Consider the following 16541-nt stretch of genomic DNA (forward strand, 5'->3'; position numbering starts at 1 on the left):
TTTAGAGGGACAAAAATAAAGCGCACAGTTCATTAGATCTTTGATTTCCACAGACCAAAGGTTGTGCAAATGAATGTACGGGGAAGACAAAGCCATTACCCACAGAGACTGACCGCCGAGCAAACTGCATGTTATCAATTTTGATGAAATTGGCGCGTCATACATTAGAATATGATTAAATTCTGACAAACTGTCAAACCGCCCGTGTGCTCACTCAGCTCACCGTTCACTTAGTAGTGCAAGCAGCAGACCATTGGCTATTATCGTTCTTACAATCATCGTGCATGACAAGGCGCCTTCAAATGTGATGTGCTTCACAAATAGTAGCGCAGGGAGGATTCTAATCCTCATGTCTCCAAGCGATGTCATGCGATAACCATCTTGGCATCTCGAGCTCATTTCTTATGCGTACAGTAAATGAGTTGGCGTGTCTTTAGGAGATATAAATTGTATATCAATAACGACAGAACTAGTTGGCAAATGTGAGCTAATTAAATATATATAACAATAAAAATTCCACTGAAATGACGAGCGCAAGTAACACGCTCCATTGCTTGCAATTACAAACACAAACGCGAACACACGTATAGAGCAGGCTGTGAGTAGGCTGTCTGTTGAAAGACAATTTTGCAAAGGACCTCCTTTCCTGGCCGAGAAACAAAGCAGCAGACAAAAGGAGATGAGGCTGACGGCCGCTGGAACTCACGATTATACTGTGTGATGGCATCTGAGACACTTATTCTCAGGCATAAGACAATGTGCATTTTCTGAACCATTTGCACACCCTAAAATGTATAACCACACAATTCTAGAATCAATTTTAACATTTCTGAAGAGACAGAGTCAAATCTAATCTGCTGGGATGTCTAACTAAATGTTTTTTTCCAGCCAGACAAAGCCAATGAGTCAGTTGGTGGGTTGCATTTACAGCTACCTACCATTATAATTTTTTGTATTTTTATTTTTTTCAAACTCACGTGCCCCGTGCCACACTCCCCGAAATACCGAGGAGTCTTTCTTTAAAAGCCCTTCATGATAACAAAACGAACCAACCCGAGGCAACACAGGCGCTGCTTCTAGTGAAAGGCTGTGGGGGGGAAAGGGGGCAAAAAAAAAAAGTCTTTAAAACAATGCGAGCAAGGAAAAAGAAGCCTCTTCAAAGGGAAGGATTAGGGCAGCTGCCAATACACACGATGTGTGTGCATTTGCCATAGCACGTTTGAATCAATACGTGTCAAATTTCGCTTGAAAGACAATTAGTCTGCGCTTGACAAAGAAAGAAAAGCATAAAAACACAGTACAATTGACAAGGACAACATTGCCCTTAAAAGCTTTCAAGCTTATCTGCTCCGACAGTTTATGTGCTGCTTGACTTGCACAGACAAAGCAGATGGAAAACATACATTTGAGCATGTGAAAATGTCATCTTGTTGCGTCGAATGTGTTTGGTGGAAGCGTTGAGCTACAACTGATATCTCTAGTCTCCACCAATCTATTTTAACCTGCATGACCTCCTCCCCACATCCATTTAGCCGCCGACGAAATCAAGAGAGTGAATATAAGAAAATGGTTGCTGGTGAAAGTCTATCTCAAGGATGAAGGCATCATTATTTTAAATGGATGACAAAGTTGTCTGCCAACCAGAGACAAAGAAATCCATTTAAAAGCTTTTGCGATTACTGTGATATTCGCAAAAGCTGACCTGGATGCCCTAGCTGTTGCCATGGTAGACAAACTACAGTGCGGTTACAAGGTTACACCCCCCAAAAAAATAGCTGACCTGGATGCCCTAGCTTTTGCCATCGTAGACAAACTACAGTGCGGTTGCAAGGTTACACCCCCCAAAAAAATAGAAATATGAATCCCAGAATTGTTCTGGCCTCGACATTTGTATATCTGCTTCTTGTTACATCATAATGGACTTTACCTCCCGAATTAGTGATGTTTTCGATATCACTCACAGGCCTGTTAGTAGAAACATGGTTGGCGAAACAGATGATTTTTTATGTTTAATGAAGTTCTGCCTTCCAATTTGAAAAAGAGACACTTTTCTATTAGGACTGCTCACTTTCACATGCATCATGACCGCATTTTTTATTTCTGTGTTGAAGGAATTCAGCACCATCCCACCAGCCAAATTGAAACACTACAGCTACTAGTTCTCGTCTCACATAATGCACACAGAATTATGTTGCATGGAAATGACAAAGTACCGTTGAACCTCCAAAGAATTTTGAGTTGAGAGTAAACTTAATTAAAACATTGACTGTACTCTTCATAAATGGTTTGTGATATTAAACAAAACTGTTTAAGGGACTATCACCTCAGAATTCCACAAAAATAAAGTGTTAATTTTTGCAATATTGCAGCCGGATTGACTAAGATGTGGAAGGTGATCTAATGACATGTGGCAACCAGGGCTGCTTCAAATTAAATTGGCTGCGTGTTTCTGGGGTAGTATGTATAAATAGATGAATTTTGCATGCGCAATGTGATTTGTCAATACTGAGATGAACTGCAGTGGCTAATACTGCGTCGTTAAATAGCACGTCAGAAAAGGTAGGTGTAAACGGGCATGCGAAGCCCAAGCAAAATTAGAGGCAGCAGGAACTACCTTTCCAGTCGTGTAAACATTTCTGACATGCCAACAAAAATAACCGCAACCTATCGTCTATTCAGTGATACAATATCAGAGCTTCTGAATGACTTAAGGGCTTACTTGGAACCAGTCTCAAGAAGGAGTCATGCCATTTCATAAACCGTATTTTTTGGACTATAAGTCACAGTTTTTTTTCATAGTTTGGCCGGGGGTGCGATTTATACTCTGGAGCGACTTATGTTTGAAATTATTAACACATTATATTATATCTCTTTCCTTTTCAACGTCAGCAAACAATACACCAAACAACCACAGGAGGGCGTTCGAAGGCTGCATATAAACCTGCATTACATATTGACTTTACAACGGGCAGAATAACATGTATAGTGTGTATAATTTCACATCTTATTGTAACCCACATAATAATAATAATCTTTATTTGACAGGGACAATGCAGTCAAACATAGACACAAACTTGCAGCTGATGTGATGCATGTAGAGGTTATAGCTAATGCTAGTTCTCAACTCTGGTCCCCAGTTGGGCTCTTCTTAAAGAAACAAAGATACATCCTAAAAGCTATTAAAATGCATGAATAATTTAAATGGTTGAAATCTATCATTTTGATAAATAACTGCTTAAAATATTATGATAAAGACAATTTGACTGCCTATAAATATATACATCTATCCAAAATAGTGTACTGTTGCTTTAAGACACTGGCTGGGGTCTTGCATCAGCCACACGTACGGAGCTGAGAGCGGGTAAGAGAACAAAGAGATAATTACGACCGAATACATAAATACTTTTGGAGACTTGGAAACATTCTACACAGTCGGGGATAAATAAAAGACTTATTTAATTGATCTACAACCGTTTTGGTGAGTTTAAAGTTATCTTACCGTAACTTTCTTGTACGCTATATGTGTGAATGTTAGTTAAATGTTACCATTGTAGCTCGGTGGAAATGTGTACTAAGAGCACAATTAATTTCCTCCAAAAATGCGACTTATACTTCAGTGTGACTTACATATGTTTTTTTTCTTCTTTATTATGCATTTTATGGCTGGTGCGACTTGTACTCTGGAGCGACTTATAGTCCGGAAAATACGGTAAACTCCTTTCAACTCTGCATTTCCATACATCTGTGTCATTTCATCGGTGCGGTGACAATTGCTGCAGGCCTCTCCCAGGAAAGCTGTCCCAAGTTTTAAAAGCAACATTCCAAAGGATAGGCAGATGCATCCGATTGCCATGCACTCGGGATGAATCAAATCAACCAAAACGTAGCTTTTATGTGGTTGCTGGCTTTCCCAAAATTATTGGTGCGGTATAATTCTGTTGTGTGACTTAGCAATGTTTTTTCGTCTTGCACTTACACTTTCAATTCTATCACGTCAAACTTAATTTTTCACTTGCGGTGCCCTCCCAAATGTTGCATGATGAAATCCATCATCGCTTCCTAAGGAAACACACTTTTCAAAAATCTCCAACACTTTTGGCATCTGTTGCCAACGGCACACGCAATCGCTCAGTGAGTTAACACATAATTTAGTAGGCGCTATTTGTGATCTTAGTAAAAGACCACAATCATAGCAGATTATGTGCAAAACAACCATCATCAGTGCGCTCATTCTGCTCAAGCGAACACGCATTTCAGCTCCCACCATGTGGAATCTTAGTAAATCTTAGTGTTTAACATCATGAACTGGACCTCTGCTTTAAGTACACTGGCACAAATGCAACGTCAGGTGTCAGCGATTAGTACTGGCATGGGTCCGACACAAGGAGCGTACCCTCTAACGTGTATTATCTGTGTTAAGGGAGCATGGCTGTGTGACTGGACTCTTACTCCCATGTAATCAGCTCAACTGAGTGGTTGCGGAGAGGGCTGTGTGCAGCTGTGCTTTATTACAGACACAATGAGTCCCAGATTAGGGGAAGTGGAAGGGGGGCGGAAGAGAAAGGGGAATCAAGAAGGGGGAGGAAGGAATGGGGCGGAGGGCATCAGAGTGGGGGGTTGGAAATGACTCCAAACACATCTGTCCTCAGTTTGTCTGAAGCTATAACATAACAACGAACCACAAGCATGACCATGTACAAATCTGTCTTCGCTTGGAAAAGACCGCCTGTAGAAATGTTTCCAGACCTTGGGTTTTTTAATGTGAGGAATGATGGAATGTTGTGTCACCTTGCAGTGCCAGCCATGTTCATCAGGGTCACAAAATATAACAGCAGTGGCACAAACGATACGGTGCCACAGTCTCTGCACAAACATTGAAAGGTTTGCTCTTGTTGTTCATCTTTAACCCTACAGATTCATCCCTAAGTGAGGCAAAGCTATTATTTGGCTCCTTCGCGAGTCTCCCTACAGTTGGGAAATGGAATTGAACTACAATCCACTGTGGTTAACTCATTCAATGCCAGACATTCTCAGATCGTCTTTTACCCTAACGTTTGAAAAAGATTCAGAAAAAATATAAATTCCTGGGATTGAATGGCTGGACTGTGAAAAGACAGATACTGTAAATTCGTCAATGGCAGTGAATGAGTTAATACAAATCAAGAGCGTAAAAGTCAAAGGCAAGTCAAACATTGGAAATAAAACATTAGTATTATAACATCATGCCTGGAAGTAAACATTGTCCTATTCCTTTGGCATTTGGCTAAATTGGACAACTTCTGCTGCTGGCAAAGAAGCTTGGTGCTCAACTACCGTCATTATTGACCGCTGCTCAAGTAGGTAGCCTTGACAGTATCATATTGTCGTTATTTTAACAAGGCAACCATCAAAACAATTCTTTTCAAGCTGGTAAAACGGCAGCAGTGTTGCTTTAGGCACGATGACAGTCTGATTATGCTCTACTTTCAGGCAGGACAGCCGCAGTGTCATAAAAACGCAATAAAGGCATGATACCTCGGCCGTGCGTCACCCTAATCAAGCCGCCGAGTGTCGAGCAAGAGATGAGAGGCAGAGGAGAAATGGGGTTCTGTGCTGGGTCAGTCTTGTTCTATCATTCTGCTTCAGTGGAGGCTCTCAGGGAAACACACATTTGTGCGAGTTCACGGTATGTTACTCCAACAGAGGCAAGACTCACCAGACGGACATCGCGCTTCCATTAGAGCTTACTGGAAAGCGCCATTCTATCTCCCTTTTACACGCCTTATGCACAAGGAGTGATTAAACATCAAACTCTTTCCGCATAATCCGCCACCAACTCCTGATATGCCTCTCTGTTAGTCTTAGTTTCTTTCTTCCACTGAAAAACTCATTCCTGACAATTCTGAATTAATCCCAGACTAAGACGTTTGATGGCAGATGGGAAGATGTTTCTTTGTTGCAGATGCTGCTAACGAAACAGGAAATGCTCGAATGAACTTGACGTAGAGAAGACAGAGTAGCTTTGATGAATATGGAGATTCTCTCTCATTACAAAGATCCGGTCAGAGTTGGACAAATGTATAGTTGGCAGGAACATTAAACAGACACGTCTTCCTTGTTGGAAATGGTTAGGGGGATTAAATTGTTCCAGGTGGACTGATTTGCTCTTCAAACTTTCGATTACCAGAATTGAGCCTTTTCCTCTGAGCCGCAGAACACAATATAAGGTCTGTGGCTAGTTTTATTTCTAAATCTAATGCTAATTGCAGACTGTTATCCTCAATTGACCACAAGATTGATTCAACATTGGAGTTGGTATAACTGTGTACATTACTGTGCAAGTCTTGGTCACCATAGGATTTGTTGATTTACTAAGGCCGTTATGATGATACAACTTTAAAATGCCACTACAAGTAGAGCACGGACCTTCACCAAGGCTGAACATAAAGTGTAAACAATTCATAGCGTTTTCTATTTAAGTTTCTTTGTCAATATGGTTGTGAGTTAGCAGACTAAGTCCTGGTGACAATGTGATTGTGGGGTTGGACGGCTCCAGTGGTATTGTATTGACCCACATGGCGAATCAATGTACCCTTATGCAGATCACCAGCAAAATGGATTGAAATATAATTGAGGACATTGGTTTTGTGTTCATTAGTGTAAAACCTGCTGTGAAAAAGGGTAATTAAAACAAAAAAATAGTGGTAACTTAAGACTACAGCAGAGATGGGAAATCCAGGTTCAAAAACCCTGACTCAGTTTGGCTTTAGCCACAGGTGCTTCTACTCAACCGGCAGGTAATCGACCTCAGTTGATTCGAAGCACCTGTGGCGCAAACCAAAACTGTGGCAGGGTTTTTACTTTCTGGACCTGAATTTCCAATCTCTGGACCACAGTACTATATAGGGGTGGGGGGGTTGAGCCACCTGACTGTTTTATTGCTCAATGTTCACTCCAGTGCAATGGACGCATGAGTAGTAACAGTTTAAAATAAACAAACACATTTAAAGTACTTTGGATGTAGGGACAGCTAAATAACCATTTAATATTGCTTGTACTGTACGTCTTGCTGAACAAAGTGATTGGATATGAGCATGCTCAGATGGATTGAACTTCATACAGAAATGTCATGATTGCGATGATAAAACTATTTCCAGCAATCGTAAAATTTTACTTGTAGTAATATCTCCAGAGGTCAGGGCATGACACATCTGCTAATTAGCAGCCCGTGAGCCTCCAGGACCACAGTATCCAGAGACCACGACATGGACACGAAAGACGTACAGCCTTTATAACCCATATTATATGAATTCAATAATCTGCAGCCCTGCATGGTTGTTGATGGGGAGCTGTAAAACAAACTTTAATATCCCAGTGTGTTGGAAGTGCTAATGATCAGTGCTGAAGGCGGGTGGGCTGTAACTCACTGTCCATGGCCAGCTCGCTGCCAATCCGCAGTGCAATTCTGCAAACCTTATATGGGAGCATGCGACCATAAATCATTCATACAGTGTCAGGATTGAACCCACCCACCACAAGCTCATTCTGCTTTCTTAGACAAACCTAGCCAACCTATTTTAAGGAACATTCAACAACGGCATGTCATCGGAGGGCAAATAATTAGTCGTCGGAGGTCATGCTTTGGTGAGCTCGACAAAAAGACAGCGTACAGACTTTGAGATCACAAGACTGTCTGTCAGCCAGCTGTGTGTGTTGATGCTGCAGAATCCTTTCATGTCCCCACAACATATGGTTTGAATTACATACATCTGACTTGAACTGAGCTTTAAAAAGGAAAGGTCCTGAATTCATTAAAACACATAATAAAACGTATTTTGACTTGTAGGGATACTAACACATAACTCAAATCAGGGGTTTTAAATTAAATTATAAATCCACTCATAAGACATAAGTCACCTCAACAATTTCAGTCACACCCCTATAAAAATGGTTTATTTTAGTGATAACAAAGCAGTTTGAATTATATTCAGCCATCAATGCCCATTTTAATCCACATAAGAAGCCATTGTGGTTTACAAGACATCACAGTATTAAGGATAAGCAGCTCACGCAAGCAAAGCAAGCCCCCACCACCTGCTGCACAAGTAGACACTTACAAATGCATCAAAATCCTGCCAATGCTAGGTCCTGCTGCGGGACCTGACTCTGGAATTGTTTTTACAGGCTCAAAACACAAAGGGAGTGATCAGTCATTCGTCGGAACAAATAGGGGAAAGCAGTGAACAAATTCACTGAGTGGAGACTTTGCCCTTTGGCAGAAAATGACACACACAGGTTCAAACATGAAAGGATACCACACAATAATTAGCAAAGGAGCAGCCTCTCGGAGTGAAATCCGGTGTTAAACTTCTTCCTGAAATGGTCAACTGATACGCACTGATACAGTCTGGGAAAGGGCGTTGTCCATGAACCTCATCGCGCTGCTCCATCTTATATTACACATCCCCCCATCCTTTGTGTGCAGGGACAATAACATCGCTTAGGAGGGGAGGGGAGAGATCTGGTTACCTTACCAACCACTACCACAACACCATATGGAAGGAAGCTCCATTACGCGACAACAAGTCTGTCTTTACTATCTGTTGTTTTTACCTTTGCTGTCCAAAATGGTTTACGACTGTTCCCTCGTAGAACATGTTCAAGTGATTTTATGACAAATATCAACACATTTACTCTGAGTAAACAAAGTCCATTTCTGTGGAAATAACAGTATCATCCTCCCCGTTTTCTGCAAACATTTACATAATGTAGGCGTTGAGGGGTCAAAGAGCATCCCCATCACAAATCCCTCTGAGCGAGGTCTCACATCAGGCATGAGCTGGCTGCTTTTAGCCTAGCAGCAAAAGGGGAGCGAGTCTGCTCCCTTGCTGCTTGTTTTCCCACTTGCCTGTAGCCACACCTCTACTATCAGCACCGAATTTAAAAGCAAGACTCCTGCAACCTGAAGCAGTAGAATGTCTAGCAGTATTCAGACCACAGACAGGGGAGTTGTAAAAAAAAAAAAAAGGTAAAAAGAGAAGAGTGGGGTTGGGGTGGCGGATGAGGTGCTCTGCGAGTATCTGCTTCATTGTATCCTGGTCCGTGAGAGGGGAATGGAGGCGGAGGGGCTTCCTTCTTTCAGCCGTCACATTAAAAGAACCATCTATCAAGAATCTAGGGTCAGTGTAGCCTCTGCAAATTGGCAAAAACTAGACACTTCACCACTGTTCTTGGCCATCACTACGGAACACAACAAGTGTAAATAAGATTTGCATTGGCTCTTGGTATGACCGGCATACAAACGAGGTTTCAGCGTTCCGCTGAGAAGCGTGAACTAAAGTAAAGACAATGTGGGAATAGAAGACTATGTACGCACACGGTGCTACCCAAGTTTATGAACGTGTCTACAATCACAATGCGGGGCGGTTTACATGAAACGGATTTGGCTGTTCACGTACAGTGTGTTACAGCTATGCTGAAAACAAACTTGCGTGGCCCATCTGATTGAAGATCATTAAAGTGTAAAACTATTCAAAACCCCCCCAAAAATGAAATGTTCACATTTTTTATTAGGTTGTTGTCATGTAAACGTTACTTCTAGGCTTCTGTCAAAACAACACGAGATATAACTTAAAGCCTGTAAAGCAAGTAGATATTAGGTTGCAATTCTGAGCTCAAAAGGTCCGGGGCACAGAAAGGATAACGTGACAGCTGCAGCAACCCGGGATACCGGGAAGACCTGGAAGCACAAACATTTGTCTTTCTGCCTTGCTGGAATCCACATTAGGAGGTCATCAGCATTGCAGGAACCCCAAGACGTGCTCCCTTGGCAGCTGTGCATCAAGTTTTACTGCCCAAACACAAAGACAAGATGGGGTGTCCAGAGAGGGATATGTGCGGCAATGCATGTGTACAGTGAGACACTGTACGGTACAGTGAATGTGCCAAGACCTTCGTAAATTCTCAGGTAAATTGACATGTTAATTTGGAGTAAGGATGACAAATGAGGTGGTATAGTAGCATCATGGGAAATTGGCATGATCTTGCAAATAATATTGAAATGTTTGACGTCCGCCTCAATCCAGCAAGGCTCTTCTGCTCAAGTGGACCAGTGGGAGACAAGCTTTTAGGATCACGCAGCCACAGAGAGGGAGTGATGCCCAAGAGTTGCATTTAAACATGGTCAGACAGCTGGTGCCATGAGCTATGACAACAGATCATTCTTGTGGAATTCAATTCCCTTTTTTACGGCTATACAGCTGTGGGCGAATTGTGGTGCTCTTCTGCTAAGAACATTAAAGCGTTGTTTTATGGGTCCACTCTAGCGGCAAGCAGGTTACTTTAATGAGGGACGGTGTCCAGATCGTGCTCCTCCTCGCTTAAAAAGCCAATGCTGGACCCTCAACCACATTAAGGACATCTGGCCCCTTCATCTACAAACATGGCCTGTAATGTCCATGTAACAGAGCACAGGGCCTGGGAATGTGCTTGAATTTATAGTATGAATGAATCCAAACCCAGAATCCTGTCCATCATATTATATGAGACAGGAGGCCCATCAGACCTAATAAGCCTTATCGTTTCCAGAGAATGACGGTTGAAGCCTCCTCTACAATACCAGTGAAGCCCAGTCAATTAAACAAATGAACGTTGCCTTTGCTATTACAATTAAGTGTAGAATGACACGAAACTGTGAACCTCATTAACGGTATATTCCAAGCGGGGCACCAGGAAAAGTCAATTATAAATCACTTACGTATAACTGTACAGTATATTGTTTGAGCCAAATAAGTCTTACTCAGTCCTCCTCATCTACAATCTTGCTCCAGAGCCTTCCAGCTGGGAGGGTGAGGCAGTTGCCCCTGACAACCTATTGGCTTTTCCCAACTTGAGCCCTCTTCATTTCAGTCTTCTTTATTTCACTCTTTCTCCTGCTTTCTTTCATTTGTGGGTCTCTTGCTTTTATTACATCCCCTCCCCCCTCGCGCCTCAAACCCCTAACGCGTTATCCATGTCAAATCCATTGGAGACAGCCGGAGGAAGTCAATATGGAGCCAATAGATTCTCTGCTGGGACTATGTGGAACTCCTGAGGCAAGGCAGGCAAACGCAAACTATGACGAACGGCTCAAAAACAGCTGTAACAAACGCTGCAGTGTGTTGCTCTGAGCAACGCTGCTGAAAAATGAATCGCAATAAAATGTTTTGTTACCACAGAGAGATGGATGATTACTGTTCACTTTGCTATTTTGACAAAGATCATAGGGATGTTATTATTCGCAATCAAGCAATCAAAATAAAAAGCAAGAATATGGTCAAGTTTTTTTTTAAATAACGTTTTAGCATTTCAATCCTTTAAATTTGTTTTACTTTTATTGTTTAGACAGACACTTTATTCATTCCGTGAGGGTAATTAGCAGCAATAGTCAAAATTAAGCCAAGAAAATAGGATCAACTAAGAAGTAAAACCGTACAAAATCAGCATGGAGCGCGACCCAAGGAAAATTATCATCTAAACTAAGATAAAGAACACACAGATATAACATACTGCTCTTCGGGGCCGAGGCAATAAATCATTTGAGGTGTAACATTTAATCGAATAATGGACAACTAATCCATTATACAATTATTTTTCATAAAGAAGAAGTCTTTTTCATACAAATATTTACTTTACTACTACATTATGTTAGACAAACTTGGGACAGAGTGGTCGTACTTTCATACACATTTGAGTTACTTTGCCTCCGTTGGAATGGAACTAGGTCATAAACAGAGGACCCCCCTGTATAGTGACTTTATATGTTGACATTATGTGTTCAAGTCCAAGGGAGGAACCAAATCTCCATAATGGGCCATCTGCTGCTAAAATTGAGTCTATTTTGCTTCTCATAAAAGCCCCGTATTATATGGTACTATCACACCACACAATCAAAGCATCAGAGTTCATGCTAACTGGTGAATGCGGCCTAATAAATAAAAAATTCCTGTCAAAATGAATGTTAGCAGCACCCACTGGAAGGGAAAGAGATGCCACAGAAACACAGAGCATCATGCCCTGTTTTACAATTGCAATTAACACCTGCCAACATCCTGTCATGAGCCGCAGGTGTGAGGAGAGCAACGTGTGACCTGATGAAAGACACACCACCCGCGCAGTGCCAAGCAGTCATTTCCCCTCACTGATAGTCCATTCTTTAATTAGCATAGCCTAAGGAGGTTAACAATGCCGCACATTGGCACAGGAGCTAAAAATACAACATTACCAACAGCGCAGCTCACTAGCCACATATTCACCACACCGAAAAATATACAGCATATTACCCGTCTTGTATACGATACTGGTTCTCTGGAATTTAAACACTCGTGAGGGATATCACAGGTGAAAGCATGAATCACCAACTGTACATGTCCCACTCCTGATGCCCACCCAGTGGCAGGAAGTCTGGAGGAGACAGTGAATACTAACAATGCAGCCGAGTGTCTCCCGGGCCCTCCTCCGTACAGCAGGCGCAGCCTGGAATCCTAAATGAGCGACTTTGACAGAAAACACATCGGCTTATCGGGAGGGGGAGAAAAATGGAGTGACGGATGAGCAGGAGAGGAGGCAATGAATTTAGAAGTTGAGGGAGGGGGGGCTAGTTATTTTCTGTCAGCAGAAAGCCCTTCACTAACAAAGGCTCTTTCATATTTCCTGTGAACAGAGACAGAGACTCTCATGAATGCAGGAGGGAGACTTCTCCTTCGCACATAATTTACTCCTCTTATGCGTGTCCTCCCATTACTGTTTACAGCATCCGTGCGGAGGAGCACTTTGAATGTGTTTGGTCACTCTAAAAAACAGTGATGTTGGTGCTAAGGCTTGATTCTCAGACGTCTCGGAAGATTACCCTGAGTGATTATCCTGTGGCTTAGGTTGGTGAAGAGTGATTTTTCGTCCCTGATCTGCTCGGAAAACAGCCCAGGCAGACGATCGTAACAGTTTAATGTTTGGGGTCCAACATAGAGTTGGGCTGAGCCTTGGATTCCGGGGATCGTGACATGAAACAAAACAATAGCCAATTAGGCAGCAACATGAAGCGTGCGCTGTTGCCAGACGCAAATAGGGGAGCAACCGGTTGTGTCGAGTGTTTTGTATAACATTTCTCCCAAGTCATTCACCGCAACAAAAAATGACAAAGAAAAATTTGCAACTGTAATGTAGTTACCATATACGTTTAACCAGTTAGCCTCTATTCTTCTACCTCTCAGAGGTCAGTCTTCTTAAGGCCTAGATAGACCAAAACGACGTCGGCCAACAGTGACAGACGCTTACCCCCCGTGGCGTTCGGCCGGCCGGCTGTCACGGCACGTCACGCTGGAAAATCACACCGCAACGACAGACAGCGACGCTGGCCATTAAAGTACCTTCTGCGCATGCATAAGATGTAATACCCTTCCATACCATCGCCGGCGATAGTCACTATTTCACATGGTTAGAAAAATACAACCGGAAAGCTGTTGGCCGGGTGCAGATTATAAAAACGTAAACAATGCATTCAGCTATATTCTTCGCTCACTATGAACTCCCACGTCAAGTAAACCCTCACGTTCTTGACACTGTATAGTGAATTACTTAAATTATCAACCCTCGCTCTTGTACTTGTAAAAAGATTAAGGCAGCGAAGGTGTGCTCACTGTTTATCCGCATTTGTCACTTCCAATTTCGTACTCCGAGCGCTGATTTGCTACCTAACAGCCAATCAGAGTGACCAAATGTCACGACTGGCGACGCCGATTCAACATGCGTAAACGCCCCCCAGACGCTTACTGACGAGTTACGACACTACAACGGTGGCCGCTACACCAAACAGACGGCGCAATCAAGACGCCAAGACGCTTCACGACCTACAACGACGGTTTGGTCTATCTAGGCCTTTACTGTTACGGCAGACATCTGGATTGAAGAAGGAGACTCATAATTGTCAGTGGAGATGTGTGTAAAGTGCTGTGTTGGCCCATAATAAGTATACGTGTGTCATGTGTGAGGTCTTTCGTTTTAAAAATGTGGAAGATGTTTAGAATTATGTGTGTAACCTGCTTTAGTCATAATACATACAGCAAGTTCTACATGTGCCAAACATTTGCTTTGCTCCAAGCCAGGGACAGGAAGCTGTGGCAAGCCCGCTCCTCGCGTGCTACTTCCCTGTCTCATATGATTGAAAATTGGCCACCCAGCTGTCCATTTTCTAACAGATGAAACCCACTCTGATGGACAGAGAACACGCCAACCAAAACCCCACCCCCGCCTCTCCGACTCATTCCACACAGCTGCCCGCGTTCACATGCTTAGACCCTTTGGTGGTCTGGGAAAAGCCATGATGAGCAGCGAAGGAATCGACCTCTAAACTGTGCAGCTCACAAAAAGTGGTTAAACATGAAGTGCTAGAAGAGAGGAAAAGCACAAAAAGAGCTCTCACTTCAGCATGTGCGCAGCGTCTGGACCTCCTTTATTTCAAACAGACACGAATCAATGTCGGCCCAATTGGATTCTCCAAGCACACTGAAGACAGACCAATATACGATTGGCCAGATCAGAGGTGAGGGCGAGAGGCTATGGCGACCGTGGCCAAGTTTTCGTAGGAAAACTCTTCCAAGTCCTCGTTCATGCATCCGCACCCTGTAAATGTGTTCAACAGCTCTGCGGCATGACAGCATAATCTGCTTGATGATTTAGCACTATTAAAGGCAACACCATCATGGCTCAAAAATGTGACTGAGTCATGTCTGCTGAAAAGCAACGGACATGGAATACAACATGAAATTACAAATACATGTCATATGAATCAGGGCTGTGCAATTAATTGAAATTCAATTCCGATTTCGATTATTACCCTCCACGATTACAAAATTGGCATCATCGTAAAAAAAAAACGATTAAGTCACACTGCACACGCTCCTACTCAACGTTTTAACAGAGTAACAGACCTAAAAATGGCACAAGACCCGTCACAGGAACGACTTGTAAACAAGCAAGGAAAGTCGAAATCGCTTATTTGGTTACATTTCGGGTTTGCCGTGGAAGACGGCAAGCAAAGATGTATAAAGTGCAAGTTGTCTCTGCATCCAGCAGCAACACAACAAATCTATTCTGTCAAAATTGGCATTTTACTCGAAGCAGTTTACTACTTTGGCAATTTATAAGTACATAGCAAAGTTAACTCGTTTGTTTATACAAGGAAACCATACTTTAATTTGTACATTTGCACTTTAATTTTTATTTTTTAATAATTAATTTAATAAATGTTGTTGGGTCCAAAACAAACTTAAATTATAATAGCGTTAATTTCAATATGGTGCAACACTGAATTACAAAACCAGATTTCAGCTCGCAAATGGAAATTCTATTAAACTGAACTGTAAATCTTTCAACAGCGACATAATGGAATAATATGTGCTGGTGTTGCCTGTTACAATCTCTCAACACGGAGTAACCCTGAAAAATGCAGAACAAAGCCGCGTTTGTTTCGTTTGACCTCATCTCCAATGGCCCACACATTTTTGGTGGGGGCACGCTAACGTGTTCGCCACAGTTGTTGGTTGTTTTTTCCGCTATTTATTCCATAAGATCTGATTTAAAAGACAATGCATATGTTTGTGTGGGGCACTCTCTAAACAAAGAAAACTATGCCTTATCTTTGTTTATGTTTGGGTAAATTTGACCGCTTTGATATTCCAATAAATGCTCGGACTATCTTCCACTGAAGTACTTTTGGTTGATTAATTGTGTTTTGGATGACAACCACATTTGGTATTAGTGAGCACATGCCTTAAGTATATGTCCTGTCCATCAGCTGCCACCCACTTTATGTTCACAAATTTGAATGCAGCATCAACTTTTCTGGTCCAGAATAGCCCCCACACTCCTTATGGCGCAGTTACCCCTGGACACATTCCTCCGGGTTTTTTTTTTATGTGCTGTATAATTTGATGAGTACCAGACGTGCTGATGAGTCCTGCAAACAAATGTGCACACACCATTCTCTTTGTGCATTAGCCTTTTGCTGCATATAAACAAACACTTCAACTGCTCCCTCTAAATTAACATGGCTGAAGCAGCATAAATGTGTGTGTGTGTGTGCACGCATGTGTGTTCTTGCTCACTAATTGACATTATGGCAACATCTAAAGCACAGTATGAACAAAACAAACGTACTATATTAAAAATGTGCTTTTAAGTTTGACCTCACTGGGCACGTCCTCTAATGGCGAAAAGCATCTATAGAGCAACTTCAGTTTTTTTTTTTTTTTTTTTTTTTTTTATCTGAGGCTTATTTCCACCGGGGTAGTGGTGCTATTCACAAACAATGCATCAAGCAAAGATATGCTTCTCCAAAGTCAATAAAAGTGGTCAATCAAGCCCCATAGGGGACTGCTTATGATTATAAACACAAGTAGTAGGACTGGAGAAAAAAAATACTGAAAGACATCATGGCATGTTGATCCCACATAAATGCATGCCTTCCTAACCCCCCGCCAGCTTTTTACAGGCAGGGGAGCGTAAAGGGAGGACAAGGCAGGCTGCAA

General features: G+C 42.2%; 1 protein-coding gene and 1 long non-coding RNA gene across 3 annotated transcripts in view; one reads left to right on the top strand and one right to left on the bottom strand.

Annotated features, from left to right (window-relative positions):
- The window catches only part of LOC147141072 (uncharacterized), a 117588-nt gene extending 109027 nt beyond the window's left edge, over positions 1–8561 (top strand). Inside the window, exon 6 of one of the 2 annotated variants that reach the window (XR_015088314.1) lies at positions 8465–8561. This is a non-coding gene — a long non-coding RNA (uncharacterized LOC147141072). Of the gene's footprint in view, positions 1–5469; positions 5567–8464 lie in introns of those variants that run through there. The other variant, XR_015088317.1, reaches the window with a different exon arrangement.
- The window catches only part of cdh2 (cadherin 2, type 1, N-cadherin (neuronal)), a 59988-nt gene that overhangs the window by 30149 nt on the left and 13298 nt on the right, over positions 1–16541 (bottom strand). The gene's annotated exons all lie outside the window — the stretch shown is intronic.

This window comes from Filicampus tigris, chromosome 10, assembly GCF_054856515.1.
Source record: "Filicampus tigris isolate MCC_2025a chromosome 10, RoL_Ftig_1.0, whole genome shotgun sequence".
Classification (NCBI taxonomy): Eukaryota; Metazoa; Chordata; class Actinopteri; order Syngnathiformes; family Syngnathidae; genus Filicampus; species Filicampus tigris.